The sequence below is a fragment of the Salminus brasiliensis genome, chromosome 13 (genome assembly GCF_030463535.1).
Source record: "Salminus brasiliensis chromosome 13, fSalBra1.hap2, whole genome shotgun sequence".
NCBI classification, from domain to species: Eukaryota; Metazoa; Chordata; class Actinopteri; order Characiformes; family Bryconidae; genus Salminus; species Salminus brasiliensis.
The window spans coordinates 15,013,580-15,029,617 of record NC_132890.1 but is presented as its reverse complement, the minus strand read 5'-3'; positions in this window follow the sequence as shown (position 1 = coordinate 15,029,617).

Genomic DNA, 16,038 nt, shown 5'->3' with positions numbered 1-16,038 from the left:
TTCCTTTGTTTGTTTTCTATATAGCTTTTAAAGTTTTTATACGGCCACTTCTCACAGCTGTGGTGGTGCAGTGGAAATGCACTGGGTTCTCATTACCAGGGTTGGAAGTTAAGCCCTTTCACAGTCTCACCAATCACCAATCTTATATTGAGTTAAGACATTCACCATCTGTTACATGCACTATAAAATGATGCCCCCCAAAAAGGGGTAGTATCATTAAATAAATAAATTATGGAATAGGCAGTTTTATGCAAACCATCATGGGGCATGGGGAAGAAGGGACCCCAGATGAATTCTACCGTTGTTTGGGCTCTTCATTTACATATTGGGGAACCAGATCTTTTCAGGGTTCATAGGCCAAGTTATTCATTTCCTGTGACTGTTTCAAGGAATTGATGGCAGCCCTTCATGTTGTAGATCCTGCCACAGAACTATGATCATCTTAGGAAGTTACCTGATGGACCACCTCAAAACCAAGTGTCAGTAGCTTTTCCAGGCTGATGAAAATCTGAGCATAGACGAGAGAATGGTAAAATCAAAAGGTCGCTCAGGATTAAAGCAGTATATGAAGGGCAAACCTCCTCACTGTGGTTTTAAATTGTGGGTCATTGCAACTTCAGATTCGGTTTATACCTTAGACTATGATGTAAACACAGGCAGTCTTGATGGGTGCATAACTGATTTGACTAAGTAATTGAAGACCTTGTGCAGCCATTTAAAATTGAAGGTCACACAGTTTGGTTTGACAACTTCTATACATTACCAACTGTTATAGTCCGACTCAAGCAGTGGGGAATCGGTGCATGTGGGACATGAAGGATTAATCGTAAGAAATTCCCAGTGGATTTCAAAGATGTAAAAAAATAGGAGCGATAAGCTTAATGTGGTGATTTGAGGTGGTGTAGAATTGATGGCAACATCTTAGTTGTTCAGCAGAAGAACATGCAAGCAGTTACATCCCTCTCCACAATGCTAATGATCCATCAGAGGTTTTTAGGATGGTAAAAAATGGTGCCACACAGGACAGAAAAGTAGTCTATCAACCAGCTGCAGTAAAGGACTACATTAAACACATGGGAGGTGTTGGCAGATCTGATCAAATGTTAAACACATACAGTCTGCTTCAGAAAACTCAAAAGTGGTGGAGAACACTTTTCTTCCATTTTGTGGACATAGTCTTTGTTAATAGTTTCATTTTGTTTCAGGACTGGCATCATTCCAATGGAGGAAGTTTGCAGACATTGCCATCGATGCAATTTTGCCATTTCAGCCTTCAGTAGCTCCAACCACTTCCACAAAGATTGCATGCTCGGCTCCTGAGTGCCAAGGTAGAAGATTTTGTTTAGTCGAAACTGTCTTCAGTCTTGGCATTCTAGTGAAGGAGATGAGTTTCACAGTAGACCTAAAAAGAGCTTCTGTCTTCTACTGTCAGCTCTTCTCATCGATCCTCAAGCCCTGTGTTTGTGTATGTGTTCTTTGTTTTTCTTTTTCTTCACAGGTCAAATTTCAGTGTGCATTGTTCATTGGAAGGGGGTAATTTGAGGTAATTATATATTGGAAATTGTCTGTTAAATATTTTGTAGTGAATTTTTAAGGTAAATTAGGGATTTGAATTGAATTGGATTTGTTGAGAGTTTGTTTTATGAAGTAATGCATTGTTCATTGTTCTTTAATAATGCTGAACTATATTGTAGTTATTTTCAAGAAAATATACAGCTTGAATGATTTGATGTAATGATACTGTGTCTATGTTAATGTGTGGTTTTGAAATTATTTATAGAATGAGAAGAGTATATAATTCTAATATGTTTTATAATTTATTTTTATTATGCACTGTTGTTGGAGTGCTTATTTTGTTAAATATATTTTATCTGCTGTCTTTTTTCCAAAATATGGATGTTGACAGTATGCTGACATTGTTAAAAAGTGAGGTAAAAAGGAGCTACACGAACTTTCTAAATTGCTAAATAACACCTTTGGCTAAATTGACTGAAACATTTGATATATTTAATATATGATTTGCTCATAAAATGGCAAATATTTCATATACTCTGTATATTTCTCTATATTGTATAAATGTGTTAAATGTAAGTATTAATGAATTAAATAAAAATTGAGAGATTCTTTTTTAGGTTGATTTTGAAGGTGTTTTATGAACATGTTAAAAACATTGAGTTTTATTTCATTTTAAAGAACTGATTCTCCTGGTTATAATGGTGTGTGTATGTAGTCTTTAATGTCCACAGAAGTACACTTTTATTGGTTTATAGTGTGTGCTGACATGACATTGGTAAAAAGGGAGTTAAAAAAGGAGCTACACAAACATTCTCAATTGCTAAATGACACATTCTGCTAAATTGATTATAACCTCTGAATAAAAGATGATAGATTCAAAATTATTTATTGACAAATGACTCATAAATTACTAACTACTAATGTAACTAAAATACTAGTTAGCACTGTATGTCTCCTAAAAACATACCACTCTGAGAACTTAATAGGTAGCTAAAAGCATTAGCAAAAACAGTCTAGTGTAAAACGTTGACTACGATTTACAAGATTTTTCACTGGAAATGTTTGAAGAATAGAAAGTGGTGGGATTTCTGTCATGTGACCATGGGATTTATCAGCATATGCATTTTTTGGTGTGCACATGCATGTTGTGATGTGAAGTTTCCTTGTCCTGATTTTGCAGTGTGATGGCATTGCCCTTACTAAGACAGAAGTGGTCTTACATGGACTTTGACTTATTGAAAGCTTGCAGGTGGTGCATCCACTGAATTTGCACACTGCTCTTCCTTGCCGATATGGACGATAATTTTTTCGAGAGTGTGCTTTTCTCACTCTGAGCTAGAAAACTGATGCTAAAATGTAAGGGACGGCTTGGTGTGTTCTTTGCAGTATTTGATGGTTTACTGCAATTTTCTTCTCGTCTTCATCATCCTCATCAACAGTACTCTCAACAACGTCAGCTTCCTCTTCTTCACTGAACTAAAATCATCGCTTTCTTGCTTTTCTTGTACCTGTGGTTGGTTTTCCCTTCAGCTTTAGAGTATCTAAACATTCTGGACAGTACCATGAAGAAATCACATGGATGTCATCTTTGCTTTTTTAGCCAACACATAAAGGGTGAAATCAGTCTGTGCATGCCTCACACTGTGCGTATGGCTCATTAGGGTCATTAGCTGTTTTGCAGACACAGAAAACCTGCTCCTCTTTAACAGGTTGGTCAGCATCGCTAGGAAACTTCCTTTCTAATCTACGTTTTAAATGAAGATAGAAATTCATTTGCTCTTGATTTGAAATGTTGCCTGTCCTGATGTGAACTACTGTGAAGTTACTTTCTGCTGGAAAACTAAGAAGCATCTTCTTAAGGACTCTTGGATGATGCATTTGTTAAACACCTGAGTGGTGGCATGGATCATGGTCCAGCTGAAATAAGTTTCAACCTTTTATGGTTGCAGCTGAATCCTAAATTCATTCAGTCAATCTCTGCATAGACAAGCTGACCAGTTCTAAATTGTTGGTGAACTCTGGTCAGAGCTAAGCATCTCTGCAACAGGAAGCGTGGTTCTGGTTGTAGACTGTGTTCATATGCACACAGCATAATACAAACTGGCATGCTGGCAGTACCCAGGCTTTGATACAATGGCTCCTGTGGAATCCAGATAAAATAGGCATGATTTTCTCTCAAGAGATGGAGTTGAGCATCAGAATACATTTGTATCACAAAAGGAGAAATGTGCCAAATGTGATGGAGCCATTTTCTAATGAATAACTTGTTTTTGTCTGTACATCAGTAGCTATTTTCTCCCATACAGAGTTTGGGGTTTTGTAGTCTTTTAAAAGACTGATAATTGTCTCTTCAGTGTTATTTTGATTTGTAAAATATCTTCATGGCATTGTAAAGTGGAAAACATAACCTACTTGATATGTTAACCACCTCTATTAATCATTCAGGTGCTTTTGAAGTCCAGCAGAAAGTAGTAGACTTCTAGCTTACTGTGTTTGAACTGAATTAACTGTTTTAGAGACGTGAAAAGATAATGTCAGATTATCTGCAAGGATCCGTTCAGAGTCCAGAGTTTTTTAACACTTTGTGACGGCACTTCTGCAGTTGAGAACTGTGGTGAATCAGCAGATAAACAACATCAGATTACACGTGTTTTTGATATTTAATTTTTTTTTTATGTTTTATACTGGGGTGATGATTAATGACTATTAACACTAAAAGCACAGAGAACCGGTTATTTCAGTGACCATTACATTTATGGCATTTAGCAGACGCTCTTATCCAGACTTATAAGGTTACTCATATTACAGAGGTGGGTCAGTGTAGTGTTAGGAGTCTTTCCCAAGGACTCTTATTGGTGTAGCACAGCATAGTCACCCAGACTAGGAATCGAACCCCAGTCTCCCACATGGTGTGGTAGCTCAGTGGCAGGTGTTATCTGGTGTTATCTGTTGCGCCACACCAACCGCATATATATACTGTATATATATAACCTACCTTTCATTACTTTTCCCAGGACCTGTTTTATAATAATTATTTTAGGATCCTTACATTTGTTTTATATTTTCTGTGTGAGCTTGTTTAAACTGATTTCGCTCTAATAAATGTCCTGAAATTACCGGCTGGCCCGCTGTTAGCAAGGAGAGCTCCTGTATTTCAAGGCTGTGATTCTGCCTCCAGGCGTCGCAAAGGTTTGCTGTTCTAAAGTTTTGTTATTCACACATGCTAGTAAGATTTCAATTTATAGCAGCACAATGTTCATTCTATATACAAATAAACTACACATACATGCATACATCATACATACATAGACTATGTACATTTATGAATGCAACCCAACAACCTACGAAACTCACCTTTATATTCTGGGAATAATAAAGAAAACTTACTCTAAATAACCAAAACATAGATAAAGATAAAATGGCAAAAGCACTGAAAAGAGATTCTAGGCTTTAATAGGGTACCTTTGCTGCCTATATTGTACCTGTAATGCTCCAGATATACAAATATTCACAGTGATTGATTTTTGGCCCGCTGACAGGCCATTGATTGATTTTGGAGGATCATTGCTGTCAAAGTCAGAGTGAACTTTGTTGTCATTTAGACTATACAGCAGGAGTGCATAGCTAAACGAGACTGCGTTTCTCCAGATTACACTAGACAAGTAGACCCATCAGATAGCACTGACAGACATAAAAGCATACATTGAATAGAATAGAATAAATAAATAGCATAGAACAAATTTACAGTCATTATTTTATTTGTTTACAGTTATTATTTTATTTGTTTACAGTTATTCTTTCACTTGTTTGTTCATGTATGTTTCTGATCAACAGTCCTGAGGTCATCATGTTGTGTGTTGTGTTAGTGGGTGATTAGTAATCTGATGGCTTGTGGAACAAAGCTTAGAGCTTTCTGTGGTGAAGTGGTGCAGCAGCCATATCAGACTAGGAGGCTGCTGGACTGGATGCTCTCAATAATGCCTCTGTAGAAAGTTGTGAGGATTGGAGGTGGGAGGTTTGCTCTCCTCATCCGTCTTAGGAAGGATGAACAGCAGAGGAGCACAGAAGCATCTAATGAGTGTAAGGAGAAGGAGGATGAGGGAGAAGAATGTATTAGACTCACAGGTAATCAAATTAGTAATTGGCAATGGGGTTTAGATCCTAGTTAATGCAACAGCACCGTGAATTTGTTAAGGGAGTTTGGGGGATTAACCACTTTCAATAAAGATAAACCCATTTGGAGACCTGATTGGTACTGGCACTGTTGGCTGTGACAAAGAACTGGGGCTGGGTCCTTTGTTTGATTAAAGTAATCTGTAAATATGATTGATTAGAATCAAAGGGGGGGGTTGTGATGGAACTTGTTTATTAAAGTGATTCATTATCAGTAAGAGGGCATTATTAATTTATTTTAATCAGTGATGATCATGTATGCTTGTATAACTAGAACGGTTAGTTTTCGAACTCTCTGTACAGGCAGCAGACTTATGTGTAGCAGATAGCAGTGTGCTGACATCCTGTTTCTCTCTTCCTCTTTCACCTCCAGGTGCAAAGATATGCTGGCCGAGGGTATAAAGACTCTGAGAAACTGTTCTGCACTGAGGAAGATTTTATGCATTGCATTGTCTTACTCCAATAAATTTGTTCCTCACTTTGATTCTGACTCAGAGACTCAGCTTTTCATTTCTGTCATGATTTTTCCACCACAAGTGAAATTTAACTTATATTTCTTTTTTCCCCCTTTCTTTGTCCTTGTCTTCTTTGTCTTGTTTGTATTTTCCATCTTGGTATTTTGTCTTGTTTTTATTTGTCTTCTTTTATCTTTGTCTTCTTTGTATTTTTCTTCTTTATCTGTTTCTTCTTTGTCTTTCTTTTTTGTCTTTTTCTTCTTTCTGTTTTCTTAGTCTTCATCTTTTTCATTTGTTTTTCTTCTTTTTCTTTTCTTCAAATTTGTCTTCTTTGTCTTAGTTTTTTCTTTGTCTTCATCTTTTTTTTTCTTTTTGTATTTTATCTTTGTCTTGTTTTTATTTGTATTTTATATGTGTCTACTTCGTCTTATTCTTCTTTATCTTTTCCTTCTATGTCTTTCTTCTTTGTCTTCTTTGTCTTTTCTTATTGTTTTCTTTGTATTTTTCTTTTTTGTATTTCATCTTTGTCTTGCTTTTATTTGTCTTTTTTATCTTTGTCTTCTTTATCCTCTTTTTTTTCTTTGTATTTCTCTTCTTTTTTTCTTTTTTTTTTAACTTTGTCTTATTTTTATTTGTCTTTTTTTTTTTTTTCATTTTCTTCTTTGTCTTTTTCTTCTTTCTTTGTCTTTCTCTCCTTTGTCTGTCTTCTTTTTGGTCTTTCTTTGTCTTTTTCTTTGTCTTCCTTTTTAAATTGTATTTTTTTGGTCTTTGTTTTTTTTTGTCTTTCGTTGTGTTCTTTGTCTTTTCTTTGTCTTCTTTATCGTTTTTTTCTATGTATTTTAAATGTTTTTTTGTCTTCTGTTATCTTTGTTTTCTTCATCTTTTTCTTCCTTGTTTTTTGTTTCTTTTTTGTCTTCATGCTCTTTTTTTCTTTTCTTTTTTCCTTGTCTTTGTCTTAGTCTTGTTTGTCTTTTTCTGTCTTCTTTGTCTTTTCTTTGTCTTTTTGTTTTGGTCTTTGTCTTTTTTGTCTTTGTCTTCTTTTTTGTTATCTTTATCTTTTTCTTCTTTGTATTTTATCTTTGTCTTGTTTTTATTTGTCTTGTTTTATCTTTGTCTTTTTCTTCTTAGTGTTTTCTTAGTCTTCATATTTTCTATTGTTTTTCTTGTTTTCTTCTTTTTCCTCTTTGTGTTTGTATTTGTCTTCTTTTATCTTTGTCTTCTTGGTCTTTTTCATCTTTGTCTTTGTCTTTCTTTCTTTTTTTCTTTTTCTCTTTTGTCTTTATTTTCTTTGTTTTTTCATCATTTTTCTTAGTCTTTTTTTGTCTTCTTTAATTTTTTTCTTCTTCTTTGTCTTTTTGTCTTCTTTATCTTTTTCTTCTTTGTATTTTCTTTTTGTCATTTTATTTGTCTTCTTTTATCTTTTGTCTTTGTCTTTTTCTTCATTTTCTTTGTATTTGATTTCTTTGTCTTTTCATTCTTGCTTTTTTTTCTTTGTCTTCTTATTTGTCTTCATCTTCTTTTTCTTGTTGTTTCTTTTTTTCTTTTTGTGGTCTTTGTCTTCTTTGTCTTTTTGTTGTCTTCTTCATTTCCTTTTATTCTTCTTTTTTCTTTTGTGGTCTTCATCTTTGTCTTTTCTTTGTCTTTTTTGTCTTCTTTATCTTTTTCTTCTTTGTATTTTGTATTTTTCATTTTTATTTGCCTTTTTTATCCTTTTGTCTTCTTTGTCTTCATTTTCTTTGTATTTCTCTTCTTTGTCCTTGTCTTGTTTTGTCTTTTTCTTTTTTGTATTTTCTTTGTCTTCTTCTTTTCCTTTGTTTTTGTTCCTTTTCTTTTTCTTTGTCATCATTGTATTTTCTTTGTCTTTTTCCTCTTTTCGTTGTAGTCTTCTTTTTTGTTTGTCTTTTCTATCTTCTTTTCTTTTGTTTTTTTCTTTTCTTTGTCTTCTTTGTCTAGTTTAAGTTTTTTTTATTCTTTGCCTGTCGTCTTTGTCTTTTTTGTCTTCTTTGTCTTCTTTGTTTTTGTTTTCTTTGTATTTCTCTTCTCTGTGTTTGTCGTGTTTGTCCTTTTCTTCTTTGTATTTTATTTGTCTTCTTTTTCTTTTTTTGGTCTTTGTCTTCATTGTCTTTTATTAGTTATTTTTCCTCTTGTCTTTGTCTTTTTTGTCTTTGTCTTCTTTGTCTTCTTTCCTTTGTTTTTTCTTTTCTTTGTCTTTATCTTCTTTGTCTTTTTGTTGTCTTCTTTGTTTCCTTTTATCCTTCTTTTTCTTGGTCTTCATCTTTCATCTTTTTCTTCTTTGTATTTTCTATTTGTCATTTTTATTTGTCTTTTTTATCTTTTGTCTTTATCTTTTTCTTCTTTGTCTGTCATCTTTGTGTTCATTTTCTTTGTATTTCTCTTCTTTGTCTTTTTATTCTTGCTGTTCTTCATTTTCTTCTTGTCCTCTTTGTCTTTTTCTTCTTTGTCCTTTATCTTTGTCTTCTTTCTTTTATTTCTAAAAGAAATGAAGGACAATGTCTACAGCAGCATTCATCTTACATCAGCCCAACCCTAAGCCCATTTGGTCTGCAGCAGTTTATCTCCGCCTATTCTGTCTATAGTATTTTAGTCCCGCCCATGTTATTAGAATCAGACAATCAGATTAGAGCTCATTTATTTAGTAAGTTTAGTAAGTGTAAAGGATGAAGAAAGGTTGATGTAGAAAAGAATTCTGATGAGTTCTGGTTTAGAAACACAGACTAAGTGGATGTCAGAGGAAAGTTCACATCATAAAAAAAGTTATTTTGTTTTTTAACAGGACCTCTCCTTTTTAAATGGGATCAACTGGATTAGGGTTAAGGTCTGCTCTCTGTTCTGATGATCAATGACATTATTAGACTCTTTTAGTGACAGACAGGCCTAGAAGAAGAATCATCTAGTAGAAGAAATGAGAGGAGAGATGAGTAAGGGAAACAGGTTTGGACTCACAGAGCTGACGCCTCCGTTGGGTTTTGCTGCTACGTTCTTCAGTGTTCTCCCACTCTAACATATTGGTTCCAACAGCGTCTGGAAGTTCCTCTGAACGGAGAACTATTTAAGGTCCTGCAGGAGGTCAGCAGGAGGACACCTACTGACCCTGGTCTCGCTGCGATGTCACGGATGATGTCATAAAGGAGGGTTCAGACCCAGGTCCACCGATGCAGCTGCACTTGGATCAGTGCCAGGAGCTCACTGCTGACTGGACTTTCCCTTACCAGCAGCTCTGCCTCTAAACCAGTACAGACCTCCCAGTAAGACCAGTGCAGGCTGGGGTCAGCTGGTTTAGTGAAACAGAAGAGCTGAGAGAATTATTTATTTATTTGTCTATTTAGTCTTAAAGGAATCGTAAAAGCTAAAATCTCACATTGAGAGAGTGTGTGTGTGATTCTGCACTGTGATGCTTTACTGTGTGGGTTTAATAGAGCAACAGCTGGTAAACAGCAAACCTGGTTACAGAGTGAAGACCAGAGTGAGGAGTAAGAGAAGATCAAACCCATCAGATCTTTATTATAGAGAATCTGCTGTTCAGGACGTTCAGATTCAGCAGTGATTCAGAGAGCTGGACAGGTCAGACAGGGTCACTGCAGTGAAATTGTGCTTCACTGTAGAGAAACCTACCCAGTGGTGTTGAATGGAACCAGACGTCGGGCGCCATGACTACAACTCAGATATAGCCATTTTATTTCCTATCCAAACCTACCTCCCAGTGGATGGGATAGAAGCAGAAGCCAAATTCCATCGCAAATGGTCAATTTGGTTGTCTTGTTTGAAAGGGACTAAAATATGGTATCAAACTTTGTCAGAAAGCATACAGGTGCATAACATTTCAGTCTGTGACTATTTGCAACATTTTTAATTATAACCAGAGCATCAAGTTTTAATTATACAAATAATTATACAAAGTTGTAATTATTGCTCCTCTTAGATAATCGTTTTATGTATAAACCATGACTCAGATTGGTTCAATGGACTTAAGTATGCACTGTCTATGTTGCATGGTCCTGGAGGAACGTTGTTTCGTTTCACTGTGTACTCTGTATGTAGTTGAAATAACAATAAAACCCACTTGACTTGATTTGACTTGAGTGTACTTCAGGCTTATTGCTGAACATGACCGCAATGAAAATCATGAAAGCATGATCATTGAAGAAGAGGACTTCATGGACATGGAGCATGAAGGAGATGAGTTTCACAGTTAGACCTACATAGAGCTTCTGTCGTCTACTGTCAGCTCTTCTCATCCTTCCTCAACCCCTGTGTTTGGGTATATGTTCTTTGTTTCTCTTTTTCTTCACATTTTATACAGTTGGTCAAGTAGAGTTAGGTAAGACCCTCCATTCATTATTTACTTTCATGCTTAGTTCCTTTTGGTTCGACACAATTTCAAGTTCAAACAAACTCTCCTAAATAAATTAAAAAAAAGGACAAAGGCAGCTTATTAGGTCTCATCACCTGGTGTCTGGAACCCTCTTCTCACTTAGCCTTGGAGAGGCAATCTGCCTGCACCCTCCCATGATCCTTTGCAAAGTCTAGGCAACAGCGACCAGCTAGAGCATTTTTCTTTAGTTCCAGTGCATTTAAAACATACAGAGAGTGAATTCTACATATTGACCAATTCTTCTGTTTTCTTCTGTCCCTTTTTCCAGGACTGTCATGAACTTTACATCCTGTTTTTTTCTTATTTATTATTTTGATATATGGTTCTTCTCATCCCACCTTACCTCAATGACGACTTCCAAGTATTTCAAAGCTTACTTTAGATGATAGCCAAAATCATAGGTTAATATATGCTCTAAATTCAGTTCAAGAGAAGATTACAGAAAAAATAAACAAATACATAAGGGGTAAAGATAAATTTACCATCAAAGCGTATGTAAATTTGTGTTCAGTGAATTAATTAATATGTAGTATTCACTCCCTTAGTGAATTAATTAATATGTAGTATACACCCCTTTAGTGAATTGATTAATATGAAGTAATTCATAACTGTTATGCAACCAATTGTCAATTACCATACTGTGACATGCTCTGGCTTTTAGTCTGAGTAAGATGCCTGTTGTGAAAATCCCATTTGTGACCAGTTCAGGTTTCATATTTTTATGGCTATAAATGGCATAAAGCAGTTGGCATCATAACTTGGTTATATATGTTCGAAGTGTCAATAATAAGAAAAAAAACACATAGGAAAATAGTGTGATTATATTGAAAAATAGGCAAAAATATGAACAATTGTTAAAAGGAAATGAATCATTAAAAATCAAAAGTTTATTTATACAGCACTTTACAACAAATGTCACAAAGCAGCTTTACAGAGACCTGGAAGAAAACTTGAGATGGGGAACCCATCCTTCTCTGGTTGACACCAGATAGCACAATAATTGAATTAAGAGAATATGGAAATTTGCTGTTAAGCCATAGAAGATGAAGGCGAGTGAAATGTTAAAGAGATACAGAGAGAGAGAGAGATACAGAGAGAGAGAGAGACAGAGAGAGACAGAGAGATACAGACATACAGAGAGAGAGAGAGAGAGAGAGATACACACACACACAGAGAGAGAGACAGAGAGAGAGACAGAGAGATACAGACATACAGATAGATAGAGAGAGATACACAGAGAGAGAGAGAGATACAGAGAGAGAGAGAGAGAAAGAGAGATACAGAGAGAGTGAGAGAGAGACATTCAGAGATACAGAGAGAGAGAGAGAGATAGAGACAGAGAGAGAGAGAGAGAGAAAAGAAAAGAAAAGAAAAGAAAAGAAAAGAAAGGAGAGAAAACAAGAGTTAGGAGGAGCGCGGCAACATTAGATGAGGGTGGAGAGGGTAGTTGTGGGAGGGGTTACAGGGGGACAAGATCACGGTGAGCAGAAAATACTAAAGGTTTCAAGCCAAATTAAAACATCTTAGAGAAAACAAGGACTGACTACACATTTATACTCAAAGGATTTGATACAATAAAATGTCCTTTCCTAAACACAGGCCTCCTTTAGCATGGGACTGTACAAATGACACAGGCAGAAGTAATCAAGGTCATTACAGTAGAAACAGAATTGTGGCCAAAATACACTTGGAAAGAACCACAGAGTCCTGGGTTCCTGAAAGGATGCCAAGGGTGCACAATGTTCTGGGCCATATTCCTCAGAAAGTGTTCAAAATAGTCCAGAGTTCATTTCTGTTCTGGACACATCCCCAACCTAAAAGTCCATTTCTGTTCAAACTGAAAAAGCGTCCTGGATCAGATCTGATCAGATGGTGGGAAGCAAGCAACACAATCAGTCCAATGACGTTGTTCAAATGATGCTGTGTCCAGACTTGTCCTGTCACAGTCTTTGCCCTTCAGAGCTAAAAGTTTCAAAGTGTGGAGTGCCAGAGTCATCGCAGGCAGCAAAGGCGGCGCTAGGCTCACACCTTATACTGTCGTCAACGTAGGATGGAGTCAGGATGACTGTTTACCAGCTGTTGCCATTGACTCTTCAGATGGTCACATCTTCTGATCACACACATCTTAAAATCCAAACTATAACAACAAGTGCCAGAACTACACAGAATACATTGATCAAGTACATAAGGAGTTACATACAGTCAAGCCAGAGTCTGCACACTCCTTTCACCTTCTCCACATTTCATTTTGTTACACACTTATTCTACAATAGACAGTTCTACACAACTCCACACAATGACGAAGTCAAAGCAGGGTTTTAGACATATGTGGTAATTTATCATAAAATAAAGTCAAATCTCATATGTTCAAAAGTAGAAGAGGAAGAAACCCTGAGAGGAACCAAGACTCAAAAGGGGAACCAGTCCTCCCCTGGTCAACACCGGATAGCACAACAAATGACAGAACAAGAATAAAAATCAACAAAAGAAACAATAGTGAATTTTAAGAGCTGCTGCAAAGGTGACAAAAATAAGAGTGAGCAATGTGAAAGTGCATGCAGGTAAATAGTCATATACACAGCTATGCAGTGAAGAGAGAATGACTCAATATGAGAACCCAGAGCAGGACAGCATATCAGTGGTCAGCGAGAAAGAGGTGAAAGGAAAAACATTAGGATTAGGAGGAGCGCAGCAAAATAGGGGGATTTACAGTGGGAGTCTGACCCAGACGGTAGGCACCAGCACCCAACCTTTAATGGACTCATGTCAGCAGCGAGCGGCTCAGCACAAGGGGAGAGAGAAGAAAGGAGAAAATGAAGAAAGGGCTTTAGGAGTAAGAGTAGACTGGTGTACGGCCTGTAAAAAAGTAGATTAGAAAGACAACAATAATGTTCAGAACCTGTAATCAGAGCAGTACAGAACAGTGTTCATATGGAAACATGCTACAGCAGCATGATTTAAACACTGTTTAAACACTGTGTCTGAGTCCCAAACAGCAACAGGTTTATTCCACAGTTGGAGGCTTCAGAAGAGAAAGCTCTTCCCCCAGCTTTGCTTCTTCTGAAGTGGAAAACTGATCGTAGTCCAGCATCCTGCAAAACAAATGTATGTGTAAGAAGTTCTCCAAGATACTGTGGTGCCAAACCATCAAGAGACTTAAGTCAGGAGGAGTATTTTATAGTAAATGTGGAATTGAACTGAAATCCAGTGCAGGGATGAGAGAATAAGAACAAAGTGGTCACATGTTCTAGCTCTAGTGAGCATTTTAGACGCTGCTTTCTGAACTTATTTAATGACTCTGAGCTTATTTAATAATTTGCATGATCTCCCTACCAGAGCGGCATTACATTAATTCAATCAGCCCTCAGATAAAGGCTGCTGAGGCCTCATCATGTAAAGAGTGCGACTTAGCTGGTTTGGGTTTCATTTTGTATAAACTTTCCCTTTACTTTTTTCATTATATTCTATCAGTTTAGTATCACTGGAACTTACCTGAAAGTATTTGGCTGTGTCAGCTTGAAGCCACACTACCACATCACAGAGACAGCCAACCAGCTACAGACCTGTAGGCAGGTAAAACAGAATGAATTGCTGATGGACAGCCAGACAGCCAGATTTGCACACGGCTAGCCAAACAGCCAGCCACACTTGCACAGACAGACAGACAGCTAGCCAGAACTGCACACAGACAGCCAGCGTTGCCCATGGATAGACAGCCATCCAACCAGATAGAATTGCACAAAGTTGCACACTGACAGCCAGCTAGCCACAGCTGTAGACAGACCAAAAGTTACAGACTAACAGACATCCAAAAAGCTGTAGAACAGACAGCCACACAGTTGCACATAGTCAGACTGCCAGCCAGCTTTATGCACGGTCAGACAGCCAGATAGTCAAAGAGTTCCACATGGATAGACAGCCAGCCGCACACTATTGTAGATGGATAGTCACAGTTTTACACGTATAAACAGCCAGCTAGAGTAGCACACGGATGGACAGAAAACCAGAGTTGCACATGGGCATGCAGACAGCCACACAGTTGCATTCGGACATCAAGCCAGCTAGAGTTGCAGATGGACATGCAGACAGCCATAAACAGTTGTACAGGGACCCAGCCAGCCATGAAGTTGTAGACTGACATCTAGTCAGCCAGAGTTGAAGATAGATATACAGAAAGTATATAGACAGCCACAGATGGATGGACAGCCAGATTTTTACACTGACAAAAAGACACAGAGAGACAGTCATCCAGACAGTTGTACATGTATAGACAGCCAGCCAGCCACAGCTGTAGATGGACAAAGTTAGACAGGGCTATAAAGCCACACACAGCTGCACATGGATACACAGCCAGCCAGCCAGACTGCCATATAGTTCTACATGGATAGACAGCTTGCCACACACAGTTGTAGTTAATTTATGTAGTTCTACTCCTGCTGCAGCGAGTGTCAGGGGGCAAAAGGGACGCAAAGGGAGCTGGGATACCTTATCCTTGTTGGATGGATCCACCTTCAGCCAGGGAGGCGGTCCTGAGAACCTGTATGACAAAAAAGAAAGTCAATACATGTATGGAAACTGAATGATCACTTACCTGTTATGTCTTGAGGAATGTGTATGGTAATAGCGCTGTGGGTGTTTGCATGTTTAAACATAATTGACGTCATCCCTCTAAGGACGTACTGGCTTATCCTGGGGCAGGGCTTAAAACCTGAATTCTCAGCAGGTGTATTTAGCGGCTGTTGACTCTCTCTAATGCAGGTCAGACTCTACCCGTGCAACTGTGTCTGGATTGTCACACACAGTTGCAGATGGTCTTGGATGGGCAGCCAGACAGACCGCCAGCCAGAGTTGCCTATGAATAGACAGTCAGTCACACACAGTTGCCCACCAACAGTCAGCCAGTGTAAATAAGTATCTAGGGTGGAGGACATCTTAAATGTATTATTGTAAACAGGTTACATGTACTTACCTTTTAATCCTGCTGTGGTGAGCGTCAGGGGGCTAAAGGGAAGCAAAGGGAGCCGGGCCGGGACCACTTGATGGCCGGATCCACCTTCGGTGAAGGAGGTGCTACTGGAGTCCTGAGAACCTGTAAGACAAAAAAGAAAGTCAGTGGTCACTTACAGACGTAACCGACAGTCTCTGACTGTGGTGTCTGACAGTGATGTGGATCTAAAACACACAGACAAACCCTTTTGCTGTATCTTGACTTTAGTAAAATTATGAAGCATTCATAACTTGCAGCTGTAGTTACACTCAATAATATACATTTGTATTGCTAATTAAGCTGGTTTAAAGCCCTATTTGGACCGGATTAGTTTTACCTGGCAAACATCGATTGCCTTGATTTTGTGTGTTCCTGTAGTGACCACAAATATTAGCTAAAACTTTTAATTAATTGTTTTCAGTTTGTTTCACAATAGGTGTTTGTAGTCTCAGGGTTAACTTGAGGTTTCTTATGCTCCTTGACCAACAAATAAATAAATAAATAAATAAATAAAT